The sequence below is a fragment of the Bombus impatiens genome, unplaced genomic scaffold, assembly GCF_000188095.3.
Source record: "Bombus impatiens unplaced genomic scaffold, BIMP_2.2 scf_0092, whole genome shotgun sequence".
Lineage (NCBI taxonomy): Eukaryota > Metazoa > Arthropoda > Insecta > Hymenoptera > Apidae > Bombus > Bombus impatiens.
In genome coordinates, this window is record NT_176511.1 from 354,539 (window position 1) to 370,588 (window position 16,050).

The following is a 16,050-nucleotide window of genomic DNA, read 5'->3' on the forward strand; positions in this document are numbered from 1 at the left end:
TTTCTACTACTATCGGACCAAAGGGAGAAGTCCTTGACTTAATCGTACGACGTAAGTTAGCGATCCTGGGTGTTGGTGACGTCGTTGTTTCGTGGTTCTCGCCTGAAAGAGCCAACCACGACACCGAGATACTCGGACTAGACATGATAAACACGCGGTATCCTGGGATTAACACGTAACCCGCATTGTCTTCGAGCAAGTCCTTCATCGTGCTTGCAAGCACGAACGAACGTACAGTTGTGGACAAAAGTTTAGAATTACTGCTACCGAAATAAACATATTTATGGAATATGGGAATTTTCATGAAAAAGATTAACAATTTCGAGATCGTCGGTTAAAATAATCGAGTGATGCATTATATTCGGTGTAGATTAGCGTAAAAGTATTACAGAGTCTTACAATCTGTATTAATCTTATTAATTCTTATCTTATCATTAATGCAATTTTCGGTTTTTTCAGTCTGGCTCTCGTTTTAACAAACAAAAAGACCTTGCAATGCTTGCAAGAATACGAATCATGCGTATCACTGAGAATTTTTTCATGTTTTGTTTAACTCGTAAAAATACAATTGGATCGAAAAAAACTGAAAAACGTAGATTTTAATTAGTAAGTCAAATTCTAATAATAAAGAATTTTCAACTTAGATCTGCGGAAATAACTTTACAATACATTATTCATATAAGTAGTATAAATACAATAATATAATAGATAAAATACATTTTAATTCGTATAAATATCGAATTAAAATAAGTTTCTATAGTTGTAGATTTTTCTAGGCAGAGCAAGAAACAGAAGAGCTGATTCGGCACAACAGGTTTACCAGTAAACTAAACGCTGCAATTTGTTCGAGACCGATCCCCTTATTAGAGAAACGGCAAAGAAAATTGGATTCAATAAAATGTGGTCCACCATCTGTTCGACCAAGTGTATTTTTACCTCGTCCAGATAATACAGTTATCAAATTCACCTTATCGTTCAACAAAATCTCGGGCTCCAATTTTACGAAATAAGTTTTCAAATTCTCTCCAAGCTTTCTCCTAGTAAATTTCGATCACATTTTGTAACCTTCTAAATCCTATACTGCCTGTTAGTAGGTAAAGGAAAAAAGATCAAAATTTCACTTTCGAAATTCTCTCCTCCCAAATTTTATTTTTATTGATTTTTTAATAACGTGTTAGAAATATCGACAGGTATGTCAGAACTTTTTCAGATTTTAAAAGCCTAAAACCGATTTATATTGGAAGCTAAGATCTTTTACTGTTTCAAACTTTTAAAAATTTCAATAAATTCTGACGCATTTCGCGATATTTCTAATCAATGATATGCTCATTCGTTAATAAGTCAAATATTTGAACTTTGTTCGAATAAAGATAAACATTCAGAGAAATGAGATCCGAAGATGATTTTGAAACAATTCAGAATAACGAAACCTTGCTATTTACTTTGCCTATAAAATATAAAACAATCGATTGGCTTACGTAAAGTTAATTCTCTAAAGTTAATTCTTTTATTAAGAAATTAATAAAGTAAATTTACGTAATTTCAATAATGATCCTTAAGAAATCGGTCCGTTAACATGTTAACATTTGATTTGCCATTTTGCCTGAAGAGAAACGAAATTTCATCTGAACAGGTTGACGAAGCTCGAACGGATTCGAAAATTTCATTGCACCAGACGCGAAACTTGCCCTGACAAATTGTGTAATGACTTGTTAAACCAGTTGGACGTGGCTTCGCGTGCCTCATTCGTATCCAACTGTACGCCGACAAACCGTGAAGTTTGGCTACAACTTGCTGTATCTTCGCCGACGACACGACACGCCACAATACGCTAGACAACCAAACGATGTACCTCGTTGTTTCCATTTCCGTCACCCGACATCGGTCCACGCTCTTGCGCAAACTTCTCCGATGAACTCTGACAACCTTCCTCTTCACATTGTTCTTAGAAAGATTGTTTTGATTATTATCCAACGTGCTGGTCATCGTTAGAAAGTACTTTCTGAAAAGATGTCTTGTCACGTTCAAAATTAAATTGTATCATAAAAACAATATAAAGTGACACAACTTATCAACACATTTCATCTTCATAGTATCAAATCTTCGTAGTTACATGAGATTACTACCGACTGATATAAAATTTAATATACTTAGACCTAATTAATTACTACATAAATATTGTAACAAATACAAAGCTGTTTCAATTACTTTTTATATTCCACAGTCACTGTACATCATTAAGATTTTCAGCCAGACAAATTAACGCTCAGCAACCCAATTCAGAACACTACTTCTATGTATTTAACAAATGAAAAAGAAAAACTGGTTTTCCACCTGCTCGACGTCACACGACACGTAAAACGCTGGCGATTCCACCGAGGGACGTTGCACAAGGCTCGATCTCTATCGAGGCAATATATCTCGAAGGTGGAATCGTTGATAATCGAGATTCAAAGAGCGTTATAGTTGGCTTTAATGCCTGGTATTTAGATCGAGGCACGTTGTGTCCATCCTCTCTCTCGATCTCTCTTCCTCCCCTTTACTCCTCTCCTTATCCATCTCTCGAGCGCTCTGTTCACATCATGCACACGTATTACGCGAACACAGCCGCGTTCCAGGTGGATGATAACCGTCGAAGACGCCTCAGGCTTCACCTTGACGTGTTCATGCTCCGGTCTTCTCGTAAACTTTCTGGTCCTCTCACACCCCCTCATCCTCCCCTTTCTTCTTCATCCTCTTCGTTACCGGCCTTAGCCGCCTTTCAAACATCCAAATTCGATGGATCGCTCATTTTCCATCGATAATTACCAATTTCTTCATCTGCTTCGAAATTATCCGGTTATCTATGACGCGTCTTCGCGCTTCTTCTTGATTATTTGTTCGCCATATGGATGCTTTTGTAAGTTTAGATTGATTTAGATAGAATTGTTCCTCTTTCTCCCTGCATATTGCTTATTCTCGTTTAGTCGCTTCTTTCATTGTGACGTTTTATGGTTTTGTGGAATAGCATAAAGTAAAGGAATAGCGATAAGTTTTGATGGTATTTTGTTATGTAATATATTTGTTGTAACATGTTCCGTTGTTTTATTATGATACAGCAGACTGAGGATTTTTATGGATTTGCGGAAAATTTCAGGGAGCAAAAATGCACAGCATTTATTCAAAGTACTCGTACGTTATAATATATGGTAGGAAAAACGAATGTCTACCTAGCTTTCATTCTTTGAATTGTGTTGATAAAAATGCACATTATGGACGTAAATATTAAAGAAATCAAATAAAGAAACTAAATAAATAAAAAAGATGAAAAGATATAAACAAGCTAAAGAAACGTAAGATGACATCTACAAAAATGAAAGCATAGTTATTGAAGAAAGAAAAGATTTACAATAAAACGGAATATTCCGCATTGCATAATTTTTATATTTTCGTCTTTTATCCCTATTTTCCTCCTCTCTCGATCTTCACTCTGTTCTTGAACGTCTTGTAAGACGTATACGAGTCTCGCTAAAAGTCTACAAACTTATATCTGTCAATGTTCTCTCAATTTATGATACACTTTCTTTCTGCTTCAATGTTGAATAGATCTGTTTTAGAAGAGATAGTGCTTGCTGGTTTTTTACCTCGTCCTTTATCATGCCTTTCTTTATGAATGTTTTATAGAAGATACTACTCGTTTAAGCCGTCACTTATTTTCGTAGAAGAGCTACGTTTCATTTGACCGTTATTATCTCTTCGTTGCTTTTCCGACGATTTTACGACGTCTTTTACTCCTTTTCTGTTTCTTTGTGACGTTGGGATTCTCTTCAGCAGTTTGTTTTCAGCTACGAAAGTACTTTTATTTCGTTGCACGAAGTTTCTACACGCCTCTATGTCTTTATTCGATATATTTTATCGACGTTAAAGTATAAAGGAAAGAAGACTAAACAATTAGCGTATTATTCTACGGTCAAAGAAACATTCGTAGAACTTATTCCAACATACAATTCATTCTCTACATAGTCAGATTCTCACCTCATTTCTGACCTCAGCGGTTTTGAACATCCTTTTAGAACGTTCTTCTACACTTTCGTTTTTAATCCAAATTTGAAACAAGAATCGTAGACAAGTCTCGTTTTAGTAGTCCGTAGTATTTAAATGTTTAACACGATCTCAATAGCTATTGTTTGCCCTTTGTTACACAAAGACCTCATTAAACAGCTCGTACTTGCAGAATATTTCAACGAAATGTAGTAAAATTGCATTTCATCCCTCAACTTTCATAATTCTAAAAGTACGATACTATAAAAGGACGTCACGTTTTAACGCCATCGTACTTTGAAAATATTTCAACACCAAAATTCCATTTTGTCCTCCATAATTTAAAAGGCACCGTAGAACTACATTTTAACAGCTCATACGTAAAATATTCCAACGAATTGCAACATGTCGCTCATCTTCGATAATTCCACAACAGCAAACCTTTTCCTACTTGATCTCCGTCTTGCCAAATCCTGCGCGTTTAATTACCACTACTAAGTTCCTAACTCGTTTCCTATTCATCTTCGTCTCTCTTTTCCAATCCAGCGCCATTTCTTCGCCATCTTTACAACTCGCCATTTTCCGCTCGAACAACCCGCAATTTTTTCCATTTCTACTTCTTCCCGATAATAAAATACATTTAAACACTTTTGCTCCTCTCAGACACTTTTCTTTAATACTGCCACCCTCGTCGACGCCTTAACCCTTTGTTATTTCCTCGTTGATTCTTATCCCCTTTCTTCTTATGGCCCTTTCTTCATTTTCCTTATTTCTTTCCCCTTCTTTTCTTCTTTTTCCGTTGACTCGTAATTTGCCGCGGAGAAGCTGCAAGCGCCGCATCCAGCTCGATGCGCCGGCAGATACGACCTTTTGCGAGATCGGCCCGCTCCTTCTTCGGGAGTAATAAGATCAAAAAGCCCGTCACTGTTACACCGGTGGAAAGTTCCCGTCTCCGCGAGGCATGTCTCGCCCCCTCTCGCCTCGACCGGGTGGCTTCATGCAGAAAAAAATGTGTTGCTAATGGTACATCATGTTTTCGTGCATCTCTTCTCCATTTGGTTCTTTCGTTGAATCAGATATAGACTCGGTACGTTAAAATGCACACTATTGACCGTGAGTATTTATTAAGATGTCTACTGGTTACATTTGTCGAAAAATTCTATCAAATTTTAGTACAGTTACTATTTTCCATTGTACAATACGCGTATGATGGAAATGGTAGAGTAGATTCACGATGTATAATAAATATTTCATTTGTATTAATATACTTAATTTGTATTAAATATAGAAATGATCGATGATAGTACTTGTGACCAGCGATGTAGATTCGAGTTTTTTTTAAAAATACTATTTGTTGTCGTTTATGGGGAATATTTATAAGTTGGAATATAGGAAGCGCGTAAAGGAAGGAAATGATTATTTTAAGTAATTAAATAAATGTTTTATATTTAAATATTTCAAATTTTTACAAACGAAAGTCAAGGAGCAGTTCTCGAAAAAGCCACGTGAAACGCGCTATAGAACAGATTTAGCGAGTTACTTAATATTTTTAGTGAAAAACTGGGTCGATCTTCTTAGTCCATCATTAGTATTCTTGCATACCTTCCCTGAACAAGAGTTTCGCCAACTTTTTCGCTGCTTCGTGATTAGACGTTCGTTGAATCGGTTTAAAAGCGGAATTTATGAACGAAGAAAAAACTTCTTTCTATAATTTATTTTACCTCGAGACTATAAAATTACGTAGCTTAGTTGGCAATAAAAAATTGCAAAATTGTGTAATGTTGCAATCGTGTAAAATGTAACATTAAGAGCGTTAAAGCGATCTTTCGCAAAACATGGAATTTAAAAGTTCATCTGAAGAGTAACGTGGAACATACTCCAGCTATTATTAAGCCCTGTATATGTTCGTTACGTAGCTCAGGATAGCAACTCGCTAGTTCGCAACTTCGCGACGACAGTTTTGGTGAAAAGTTGCAACTTCATCGAGCAACATCAAAGCGAAAGCCGATTAACAACAAGGCTACGGTATATCAAAGGATCTTTAACGTCACGAAGTGCGTGAACGTGCTTCGCCATTCCAATACTTCTTTCATTTCGCAATACACTGTCTGCGAAACCCCTGTACGTACGCTTTGAAATTTCAACGAAATCTCTTCTGTTGTAATCGCCAACTTTCGTTTCTATAACGAATCGATACTTTTCGAAATTTTGAAAGTATTATGTACTGATACATTCTTTTCATTATTTACTCGTACGTAGATATTTATTTCAAATTTTTTATTATCGTATCTAATTCAAATTAATGTAAATTACAACGGAGTACCTGCATTTGGTAGAAATATAATTTTTATAAATTTATTCGGTTTTTTTGTTTCCTTTTAAGCATCTACATTTCGTCGCAGTACTATCACATATTTTTACATTTAAAATGAAACACATAAATGTCACGTATGTTATAACGAGTACAGAGTTTAAAGAGATTTTACGTTAACTGTGTGACCGCTACCAAACGATACTGCCATTCTCTCCGTTACAATTAATCCTCATTTATATACTCGTAGAATCATTCTCAGCCTTCCGAATCCTAAACATCGACTCCCAGCAAAACGCGACACTCCTCAGCCTCCACTTAACCAAACCGTGTAACTCTGGCGGATAACATCGCGAGTACAAGTTGAGCAAGCGTGTACAGGGCTTTAATCAGGAACAAACGCGTGCACGTCGCAACGAGTTCGGTAAAAATTCTGCTACAATTCCCCGGAACGAGATTACGGTAATTACCTGCCACGAAGAGCAACAGTTTCATTACGGATAAGGCAGCGTGTGTATCCGGTGTTCATCGTCTCTCTCTTTCATTCGTGCGTCTCCTTCTTCTTCGCCTCTTTCCCTTTCTCTTTCTTCGGCAAGCTCCTCTATGCTTTCTTCAATGACGGAACTGTCCTTGCAGAGGCTTCGTTCGCGTGTTGCATTCCGCTGCCCTCCGGAGAAACCGCATTATCATGCGTCAGCCAGTGAACGAACGAACGCGGACCTTCGAACATTGCGCTGCTACAGATGCCGCGATGGAATTTTAATGAGATCTTATCCGACGTTCTCGGTGAATCTAATTAAGGGTCGCCGAGGCGGTGACGGGACGTTGGACGGATGGTTGCGAGAGCGTGAGAGTTTCTAGGAACACGCGAATCGAACGAGTTCGTTGGAGGGCGGTTCGAAACGCTACCAAAGTGGATTATGGTCTGTTGCCAAGGTTTGCAAGGGTTTGGAGCTGGTTGCTCCGAATTCCGATTTCGCTTTGATGATTAGGAGAGTTCGAACGCTCGGTGTCTGCGCGTGGGAACAGGTTGAGAGTTAAAATAGGAATTGAGGTGGAAGAAAGAAGATTAGTGGAATTCTTTGTTTTCGTTTTTAGAAAGGTAGCTATATAAGATTGTAAGACAGTTTCGTATGTATCTATATCGATAATAAAGGTGTAGATAAATGTATCAAAATAGCATTCAAATAATAAAGTTTATATAACGTTTGTAACACAGTTTGATAAAACGATTCTGTAAATTGGAACTTTGGCTTTTTGTCGATAACTAAATTTGTTGACTTTTCCGAATTTATAAGTAACAGGTACATAAATTTACACTTGTCAATTGGGAATATTAATCGATTATTAATTACACCTCTGAAATGACTTAGAGAAGAGTTTAAAAGCTTATTCTCGTAATAGTGAGAATTGTATTTCGTTACATTCAATAACACGGTAAAGTTAGTAGCAACTTTGAAAGTAAAGATGGATTACTCTATAGGAAGGAGGAGGATATAAATAATTGATAACGTCTTCGAGCTTGCATTGCTACTGCAGTACGGTTAGAGTGTTCGTTGCGTGATTAATTGCTTTCTAATCGCAGCGCACTTCAAAAATAACTCGAGAAAGTTTATTCTCGTTCTCGCGAGGCAATTACCTGAAAGTAATTATCCTCCGTGTAAGAAGGCAGCTGATTGTTTCTCATCGGCTGTGGAAATCTCCGTTTCAACGAAAGTATAAATTCTAGCATAATACTATCTGATAAACGTGTTGTCTGTCCTCTTGTCGAATTAATATTCTTATTGGTAGCATTATATATTCAACAATTAAGAAATTATTTTTAGCATGTAATTGTATGCCTTGACCCTTTTTCATCTGATATTTCGATGCTAATTCTCTGCTATTAACACTTCATTTCACACGACGTTCCTTTGATTTTATCTGAATAATGATCACGAAGCATAAAAAGGAGAGAAGATGAGAACGAAAGGGACGAAAAAGGTGTTCCTTATTACGCGCAGTTTCTTATTCTACGTAAAAGCGTTTAAACTCCTGCAATTTGCGATTTTAAGCGACTTATTCTTATTACTTTTCGTTCTTCGATACCGATCGAAGAGAACACGGTTCTTTCCTCCTCTGATCGTGTTGATGCAAGCTCGTTAAGTTAACTGCATTTCCCAGGAAGAAGCGTAGAAAAGGGCATTGACTCGTTCTCGCAATTCGTTCTCGGTAATCCCGTGGGTGAAACATTCAATCCCGTTACTCGCCATGAATTTTCACTCATTTAGCGTGTCCAGCAAGTCGAGTTTGATAATATTTTTACGTCATATTGACCGAAATTACATTTCCCTTTTGCAAGATTTACGCGATTTACAAATTGGTAGTTATAGATTCTGTTTCAGATTTGTGTTCGAATATCGCATTACCACGGGGTAGAGAATATATTAATTAAAATTTTAATGCAACGTAAATATAGCTAAATCGAAGTATATTTTTTGGAACAGAATAGAAGTACGGCGATATAATATAATTAATATGCAATTTTTACTGTAACTCTACAGAATTTCTACAGAGTAGAAGTACCCCAAATAGCGCGATTATAAACCAAAATCGCTCTTCGTAGATCCAATCATCGCCGTAACAATATTTTAGAGTAGATCACAGATTGCAGTAATAAACAAGTAAGATTCGAATCTAGACTATTTCGATTAATATATTTTCCTATTTTCGATCATCTCGAATTTGCGATAAAAATTCTTACTTGCTCGTGATGTTGTCTAAAATAAAAAGAAAAGAAAAGAACAAAAAGATGGAAAAGCAAGAATAAACGAGAAGTAATTACAAGTAACAGGAATCGGTGCACGAACGCTAGTGATGGAGGATTTAAAAATGAAGAGGAACACCAGGGAAATGGCATTTCCCTGGAAATTTTTTCGGGATTGTTGGGTGGTCGAGCACGTCCACGTACGTGTCCATTCGCGACGCGAATTTGCCTGGCTTTAAAGTACTTCCACCGGTCCAATTTTCCGCAAGAATGTGACACGTAGCAATCTTGGTAACCTCGGGGCCCCGGTGCACGATTTATTGGCTACCGAGTGTACCTTCGACGATTTATCTTCTTTCCCTCTCCTGTCTCCTCTTCTTTCGCACTTATTTCCTTCATACAACATTCTCTTTTTGTTTTTTCTTCTTTTTTCTTTTTTCACCGACTCTCTTCATTCTTACCTTTTTTCTTTCCATTTCCTATCTTTTTATCCGACTCTTCTGTCCCTCTGTTACTCTCTTCCTTTTCTTTTTCTTCCTTCTTTTCTCCCTTTTTCTTTTTCGTTAATACCTCGTCCTTTGTCTTTCGTCGTTCTTCGCTCGCATACTTTTTTATCCAGGTACTCTCCGGGTTTCATTTGTTTCCCCTGGTCTATCCCTTTTGTTGCTTCGCACGAGCTTCCGTTTTCTTCCGCAATTTCTTCCGACTTCTTTCCGAGCTTTCCCCAGTTTCGTTTCTTCTTTTATCTTTACTCGTGCACTCGTTTCGAATCCTTGGCAGCCCTGTTTACACGCGTTTCATAATTTTCTACCGTTGTTACCGCGTTTGCTTTGCAGCCTCCGCTACTTTCTCCGATTCTTCGCTTTCTTCGCCAACAGCAACGTCCGTTCTCCTCTCTTTTGTCTTCACATAATTTTGCTTCTAATGCGACTTAATTGGAAAATTCTCGATCGATTGATTTATTGTCTTCATCGTTGAAGCGTAATATATATGAACTGCAGATTCAGTACATTGACTTCGGATTTGCCAGATTTTACAAGAAGTTAACCTTTCAGCGCTTAATTAAGAATTTCTATAATCATGATATTTTAGACTAATAAAGACAAGTTCATTCTAAACAGGTGGATTTGAATTCTTGCACAGATAAGCGTGATATATTTTATTTCCAATAGAAATGCGATAGAGATCCATGAATAAAGAAATGATATTTAACAGATCTCAAAATAAATAAAAAGTTAGACGATTTAACAAAAATGTCTCGTTCTATAAAAAATTCTAAATTGATATATTTTGCAATTTGTAATTTTATATTTTCGTATTTGACATTTCTTCGTAATTCTCCACTTCCACTTTACGAGGGTTATTTCGAACAAAATTTTTTCAACGTAGAGTAACGCTAGAAATAAAATTTGACTACGTTTGATTTCAATGTTTATGCCAAGTACAGTATAAAACATAAATAATTACTACAAAGAAGAATTAAGCATATAGATTAAACGATCGACATTAAAATTAATGTATTACAAATACAACCGAATAGAACAGAATAGAATGCGAAACGATGGAACTATTTAACTAAAACACTGATCCTTACTTACAGCAACTTAAATATCCATCTCGACCCCCTCGAAAACCTTCCACAACCTGACGCATGCTATGAAAGCGTATTAACCTCCGATCCGATTCCAGCAACCCATCGTGGTAACCATCACTTCGAATTCAATTCACCGACCTGGTGTCCCAGAATTCAATACCCGTGGACTCGCAGCTACGATATTTCGTGCTATCGACAGTAGTCGACTTATCGAGGCTAATTAGGTCTCTGAATAATTAAACGTAGAGATTTCCGAGAGGATGGCACGTGCAAACTGATACGTTCTAAGCGTTTACGCTGTCTATGGGAATACGTCTTCGATTAGAATTCCATAAACGTAGAACGTTTAATTGACAAGTTTTAATAGTGTATGCGTTATGGAGAGGAAGATATTCTAGGAATTTAGAAATTTAAATTGTTGTCAGATGTTGTTGCTTGGATTTCAAACAGCGAACGTTTAAACAAAATAGAAATCGCTTTCTGCGCTTCAGATTGATATGTAAATATTTCATTACCATCGAATAATTATTTACCAGTAAGAAACTATGTGCGAGTTTCGTTATTAAAAGAATCCCCGTTTTTGGATTTAGTTTTACCTAATAATAAAAGTAATCTTTTAACAAATCATGCGAGATTTCCATGCACGGTTATGATCGCGTTCATTCTTATAAATCATTCAACAATTGTAAAATATTTACATATCGAAAATGTGAAGCACAGAGAGAAAATGATTTTCATGTTATTTAAACTATTAGTCTTTCGAATCTACACATTGAAATCGTGAAATAACTAATAAGCTTTTGAAACATTTACAGCCGGATATTACAGCAAAGATTTCGATATGTTCCAATTATTCTGATCCCAATAATAATTGGTCCAAAGTGTCGAAAACATTTTAAGGAGTATAAATCCGCGAATGCAAATCTAAGAATTAACGAAGGCGGCGACTAGATTCTATGCATAGTTGAGTGGCACGAAATCCGCTGCTAGAAACGAAATACTAGGCGATTAACCCCAGGCGGCAATTACTAATTATTACGGGTTCCGCTGGCGTAGCCTCGCGATAAGATATCAAAGGGCAGATGCAATTTACGTTTCCCGCGATTTTGCTTCTGTTTTCGTTCGTTCGCCGTGCATTTCATACCGCCTGCAGGGAAACGAAGGGGAACGAAGATTCCCAGCTGCTGTCTGTTGCTTTAATCGAGGTATCACCGCGATTAACGTGTAATTGTGGATCTGAATAAAACGAGGAACGTCGTTGATCCATCTTGAAAGGAATTCTCTAACGTTTAATCATTTTTGTTACATAAATTGCTTCGCGAACGTTTCAAAATCTGATCCTTTTGATAGGTGAACATTTTTTACGATAGCAAACTGGTTCCATTCTAATGTTCTAGAATGTACTTATATTTTATTAACTAAGTCCAGTGTCGGATTTACTACGCGTTCATCTATTCGCGAATTCCTTATGGTAAGCGACTGAACGAACGATTTGCTTCAGCGCAAGTTATTCATAAATAATTCCATAATCCTTAAAGACTCTGGTGTCTGGACAAGCCGCGCGTTGCCGGTTTAGCTGCAGACCCATAAAACCATTAATCCACTGCAATGATTAAATAATTAATTCTAATATATTGCAAGGATGATAATGCCCGTATCTCGATAAATAATAAATCGGTAAATCTCCGAAACAATAAGGTTGGAAGTATTCAAAGAACCAAAGAAAATGATAATACAAATATTAAAGTTTTTCTAAATCACACTATCGCATATTGTACACAACCGCGTCCTAATTATCTGCTCTAATTATTTACTTTCCTAATATTTTAACGAATGATAAATCAACAAATCTGCGGAAGACCACATACAAGTAATCGTAGCTTTTTAAATCACGTCGTCATGTATTCAATATGGATAGCATCGCGTCCCTGCGAGACAAATCCTCAAAATTGAGCTACTTTTCCCGCGTTATAACAAATTATACACGACAACGAATGTTCAACAAATCACAAGAAACAGAATAAAAATGATACAAATATCACGGCTTTTTAAATCATCCTGTCACATATTCGTCGTGTATCATCGACTTCATAAAAGGCAAATTTCCAAAATTTAGCATTCTGTAGAAGGGGAGAATCGCCAGCGGAGCCGGGTACTGGACACACGGAGTATCGAAGAGCGTCGTGGTTCGTCCCGGGCCGCAAAAAGGAAAGAAAACCGGGGATCTGCAGGTGTAACGCCCGCAGCGACCGGGTGATAAAATGCGCGCGGACTCTCGATGCGAGGAGGGCCGGTGAAACCTCTCGCGATGCCCCGGGCTCGATAAAAAATGCAGTGATCACGTTTTGGCAGAGACTTTGGAATCTCCAATCTGCCTGTGTGCCTCTCTGATTCGCACATTGCGTCCACCTCTATCTTTTTCTTCGTTCTATTCTCCGATCGATCGAAAGGCAATCGTTTCTTCAATGGTTTCTCGATGCACGACACAATTGCAGTGCTAAAGAAAGAATTGGACAAGCAGATGCTTCTGTTTTTGTTTTTGTTAAATGGATATCCGAACCACTTGCAGCAGTTTTCTACAGTGATTGGAAAAAGTATTTGCCCAGACCAATATTTTTCAGTGTAGCATTTTTTTTTCTTTATCAGGATCTACCTTTCGGTTTCGTAATATCGAACTTTTGTAGTCGTGTGAAAGTTCCACTAAATGATACAGTTTAACGTAGCTGGCTGTAATTGATTACTATGCAAATACTGTGACTGTTAAACTGGATGTCCAAGTGTAAAGAATTGTTCAAAGTTTATTTGTGGATATATATTTTGATCTTCTATTACTTGTTTAATAAAGAATTCTTTTAATATCAACAATTACCAACTAAATGATCTTTCATTTTTATCTATTCGATGCTTCATAGGCTTCTTCGTTATTTGCTATTTTCATTGCATTTACATTTTTAGAACCTCTGACTGTTAATTTGCCGCCTGGTAATTGCCGCGACGCTTTATGTGAACCAGAAGCGATCCTCGGGCAGGACGACCGTCTACGCTACCCTAGCGCGGACCCATCATAAACAGTGGGCCTATTGTACAGTCAGGGTACTTTAGAACCCCACGGAAAAGACTCATAAATCACGAAACTTCTTCATTTTATGCTACATCTCAGGAAGACCGGACACGCGGGTTTCCCCAAGCGTAAGGTCACCCGCTCTCGAACCTTCATGAAGGCAGCCAGCCCATCCTCAAACATACGTCTTTACCCAATGATTAGTTAGGAACAAACTTGAAACACACCCACCACGAACCTTCCTCTACACAGCAACATCCTTAGGAAACATTCTTGCACCAGTATTCTAAGAGTCAACATATAACAGTATTCAGTCAGTGACCATTATATTTAACAGGACAGCCAGTGAACTAAAGATAGTTGTATTCAGAGTAGTGAGTGGAACCCAGTGAACTAAATGACAGTAGTATTCAGAGTATTGACTGGAATAAATAAGGTGTTCTTTACATTTATTATAATCCTCCACCTCGGACGCTAATAACGTTCAAGGGTCGCGATACCAACCGATCAGTTGTGCCTGACTGTTAGTTGAGTGTCGCAACACTACTAGGAACGTAATACTTGTCGATTCTTCTAAAATTCCTAGCAACTGTCCTTTTCAATTCGACACGTGTTCCGGATGTACATATCGTTTGAATATTTAACAATTTCAAACTTATAAGCTTAATAAAGACATATTAGTTCGTCTCTCAAATTATCAATCCATTAGCAATAAATTACATCATAGTATCTACATTTGCAAGGAAATCAATGTATAATTAAAATTGATTAATATTTGATAATATCTAATTCCATAATTATAAAAGTTTTTGATTAATTTAAATATATAATAATTTCATAAAAAATCCCCAGTTGCTTTCAGCCGCATTTCCAATTAAAGTCTGATCGCGTATGACGACGAAACAGCATATGGATATGACAGCGAAAAGGCAAACGTGCCGAGAGAAAGCAAGGATATGTAGGCGCTATTGTTCTTAATTAAAAGTTTAATTGATAACGAGGGCTGATTTGTTAATTTGAAAATGCGATTATCGGCCGTTGCTAATCGAGATCACGGTGTCATTGAAACTGCACGTAACGCGAAGTGCGTTCAATGCATATTGAAACGAAAATGCGTTTCATTGATGGTTGAGCAATTACGCTCTCGCGTCACTTAACAATTGCCATTGTCTTTAAATATCTCAGTATTTCTCCCTATTTAAATTCCTGTTCGAGCACACTCCTTTTCGTTTCGCGTTTGATTTTCGTCGAAATAAATTAAAATTCCTAACGAGGCATACTTTATTTCTCCCAAAAAAGAACATCGCTTTGGAGCAGATTTTACGTATTTTGATCTGTACTGAAGTTAGGAATTTTTTTATTGAACGTTCCTTTTTTTATTAAGCATTTGAAACCTCCATGGAGACTTATTTATGTTGACGTTAGAATAATTTCGTAATTACAAATGTTTCTTCATATCGGTGTTTTTATATAAGTTATTTGCTGAATTTAGGATAAATAACGATTAATATTGCATTTTCCTCGAATTAAAGAATTTCTATTAACGAATACTGGCCACGAATTTATGGCATTATTAATTTGGTAACAAAATTGGTATAAATGGAAAACACAATGACAGAGCAAGAGATGAAGCACTATACAGAAAGCTGTTATCAATCTACCGAAGAAAGGAAACAGTGAATCATTATACATTGTTTCTTATTTCACCTGCTTTCGTCAATTACAAATGTTCCAGGAAATTATAATCCAAAGCTTTTGGGTTACAATATGCTTGTCAATAATCTAAAAATTCTGAAAAGCATACACACTAAGCTATACCCTCTTTAAAACTAAAATAAATAGAATTCCACTATAATAAACAAAATTCTATTACGATAAATAAAAATGTAAATAACAGAAAAGACAAAAAATAAAACATAAACTTTGCGGCAAAGATCGATGTTTTACGATTTATGTTTAAATCTTTCATTTAACGCGACGATATACTACGAATTGCGATAAAACCGAGTCGAACTCAAGGAAACGACGAGCAATCGATAGAAAAAAATGATCCATTTCTCTGATAGTCCATGTTTCTTCGTTGAACACAGTAAATTTCTCTTCGCAGCTGTCGAGAATTTCGAGTCAATGAGATCGAAGCAGCGGGACGCGAGCTGAAAACGCGCGGCTGCCGTCGTTGAAGGCTACTTAAAACGACCATTGAGCATTCGTCAGGGTGCTCGAATTACCCACAACAGGTGGCTCGCAAGTAAGTGCCTCCGGTGTGTTCGCACTCTCGCCTGATTTCACGTCATTCACCCCTGTTTTCGATTTGAAAA

The 16,050-nt window shown here is 36.9% G+C and overlaps 1 protein-coding gene across 2 annotated transcripts in view; it reads left to right on the plus strand.

Annotated features, from left to right (window-relative positions):
* The window catches only part of LOC100747155 (mannosyl-oligosaccharide 1,2-alpha-mannosidase IB-like), a 106,195-nt gene that overhangs the window by 66,113 nt on the left and 24,032 nt on the right, over window positions 1-16,050 (plus strand). The window contains exon 2 of one of the 2 annotated variants that reach the window (XM_012394577.3): window positions 15,840-15,980. The exons of the other annotated variant lie outside the window; for it this stretch is intronic. The gene's annotated coding sequence lies outside the window, so the exon portion shown is untranslated. The remainder of the gene's footprint in view (window positions 1-15,839; window positions 15,981-16,050) is intronic. 2 annotated transcript variants of the gene reach the window in all.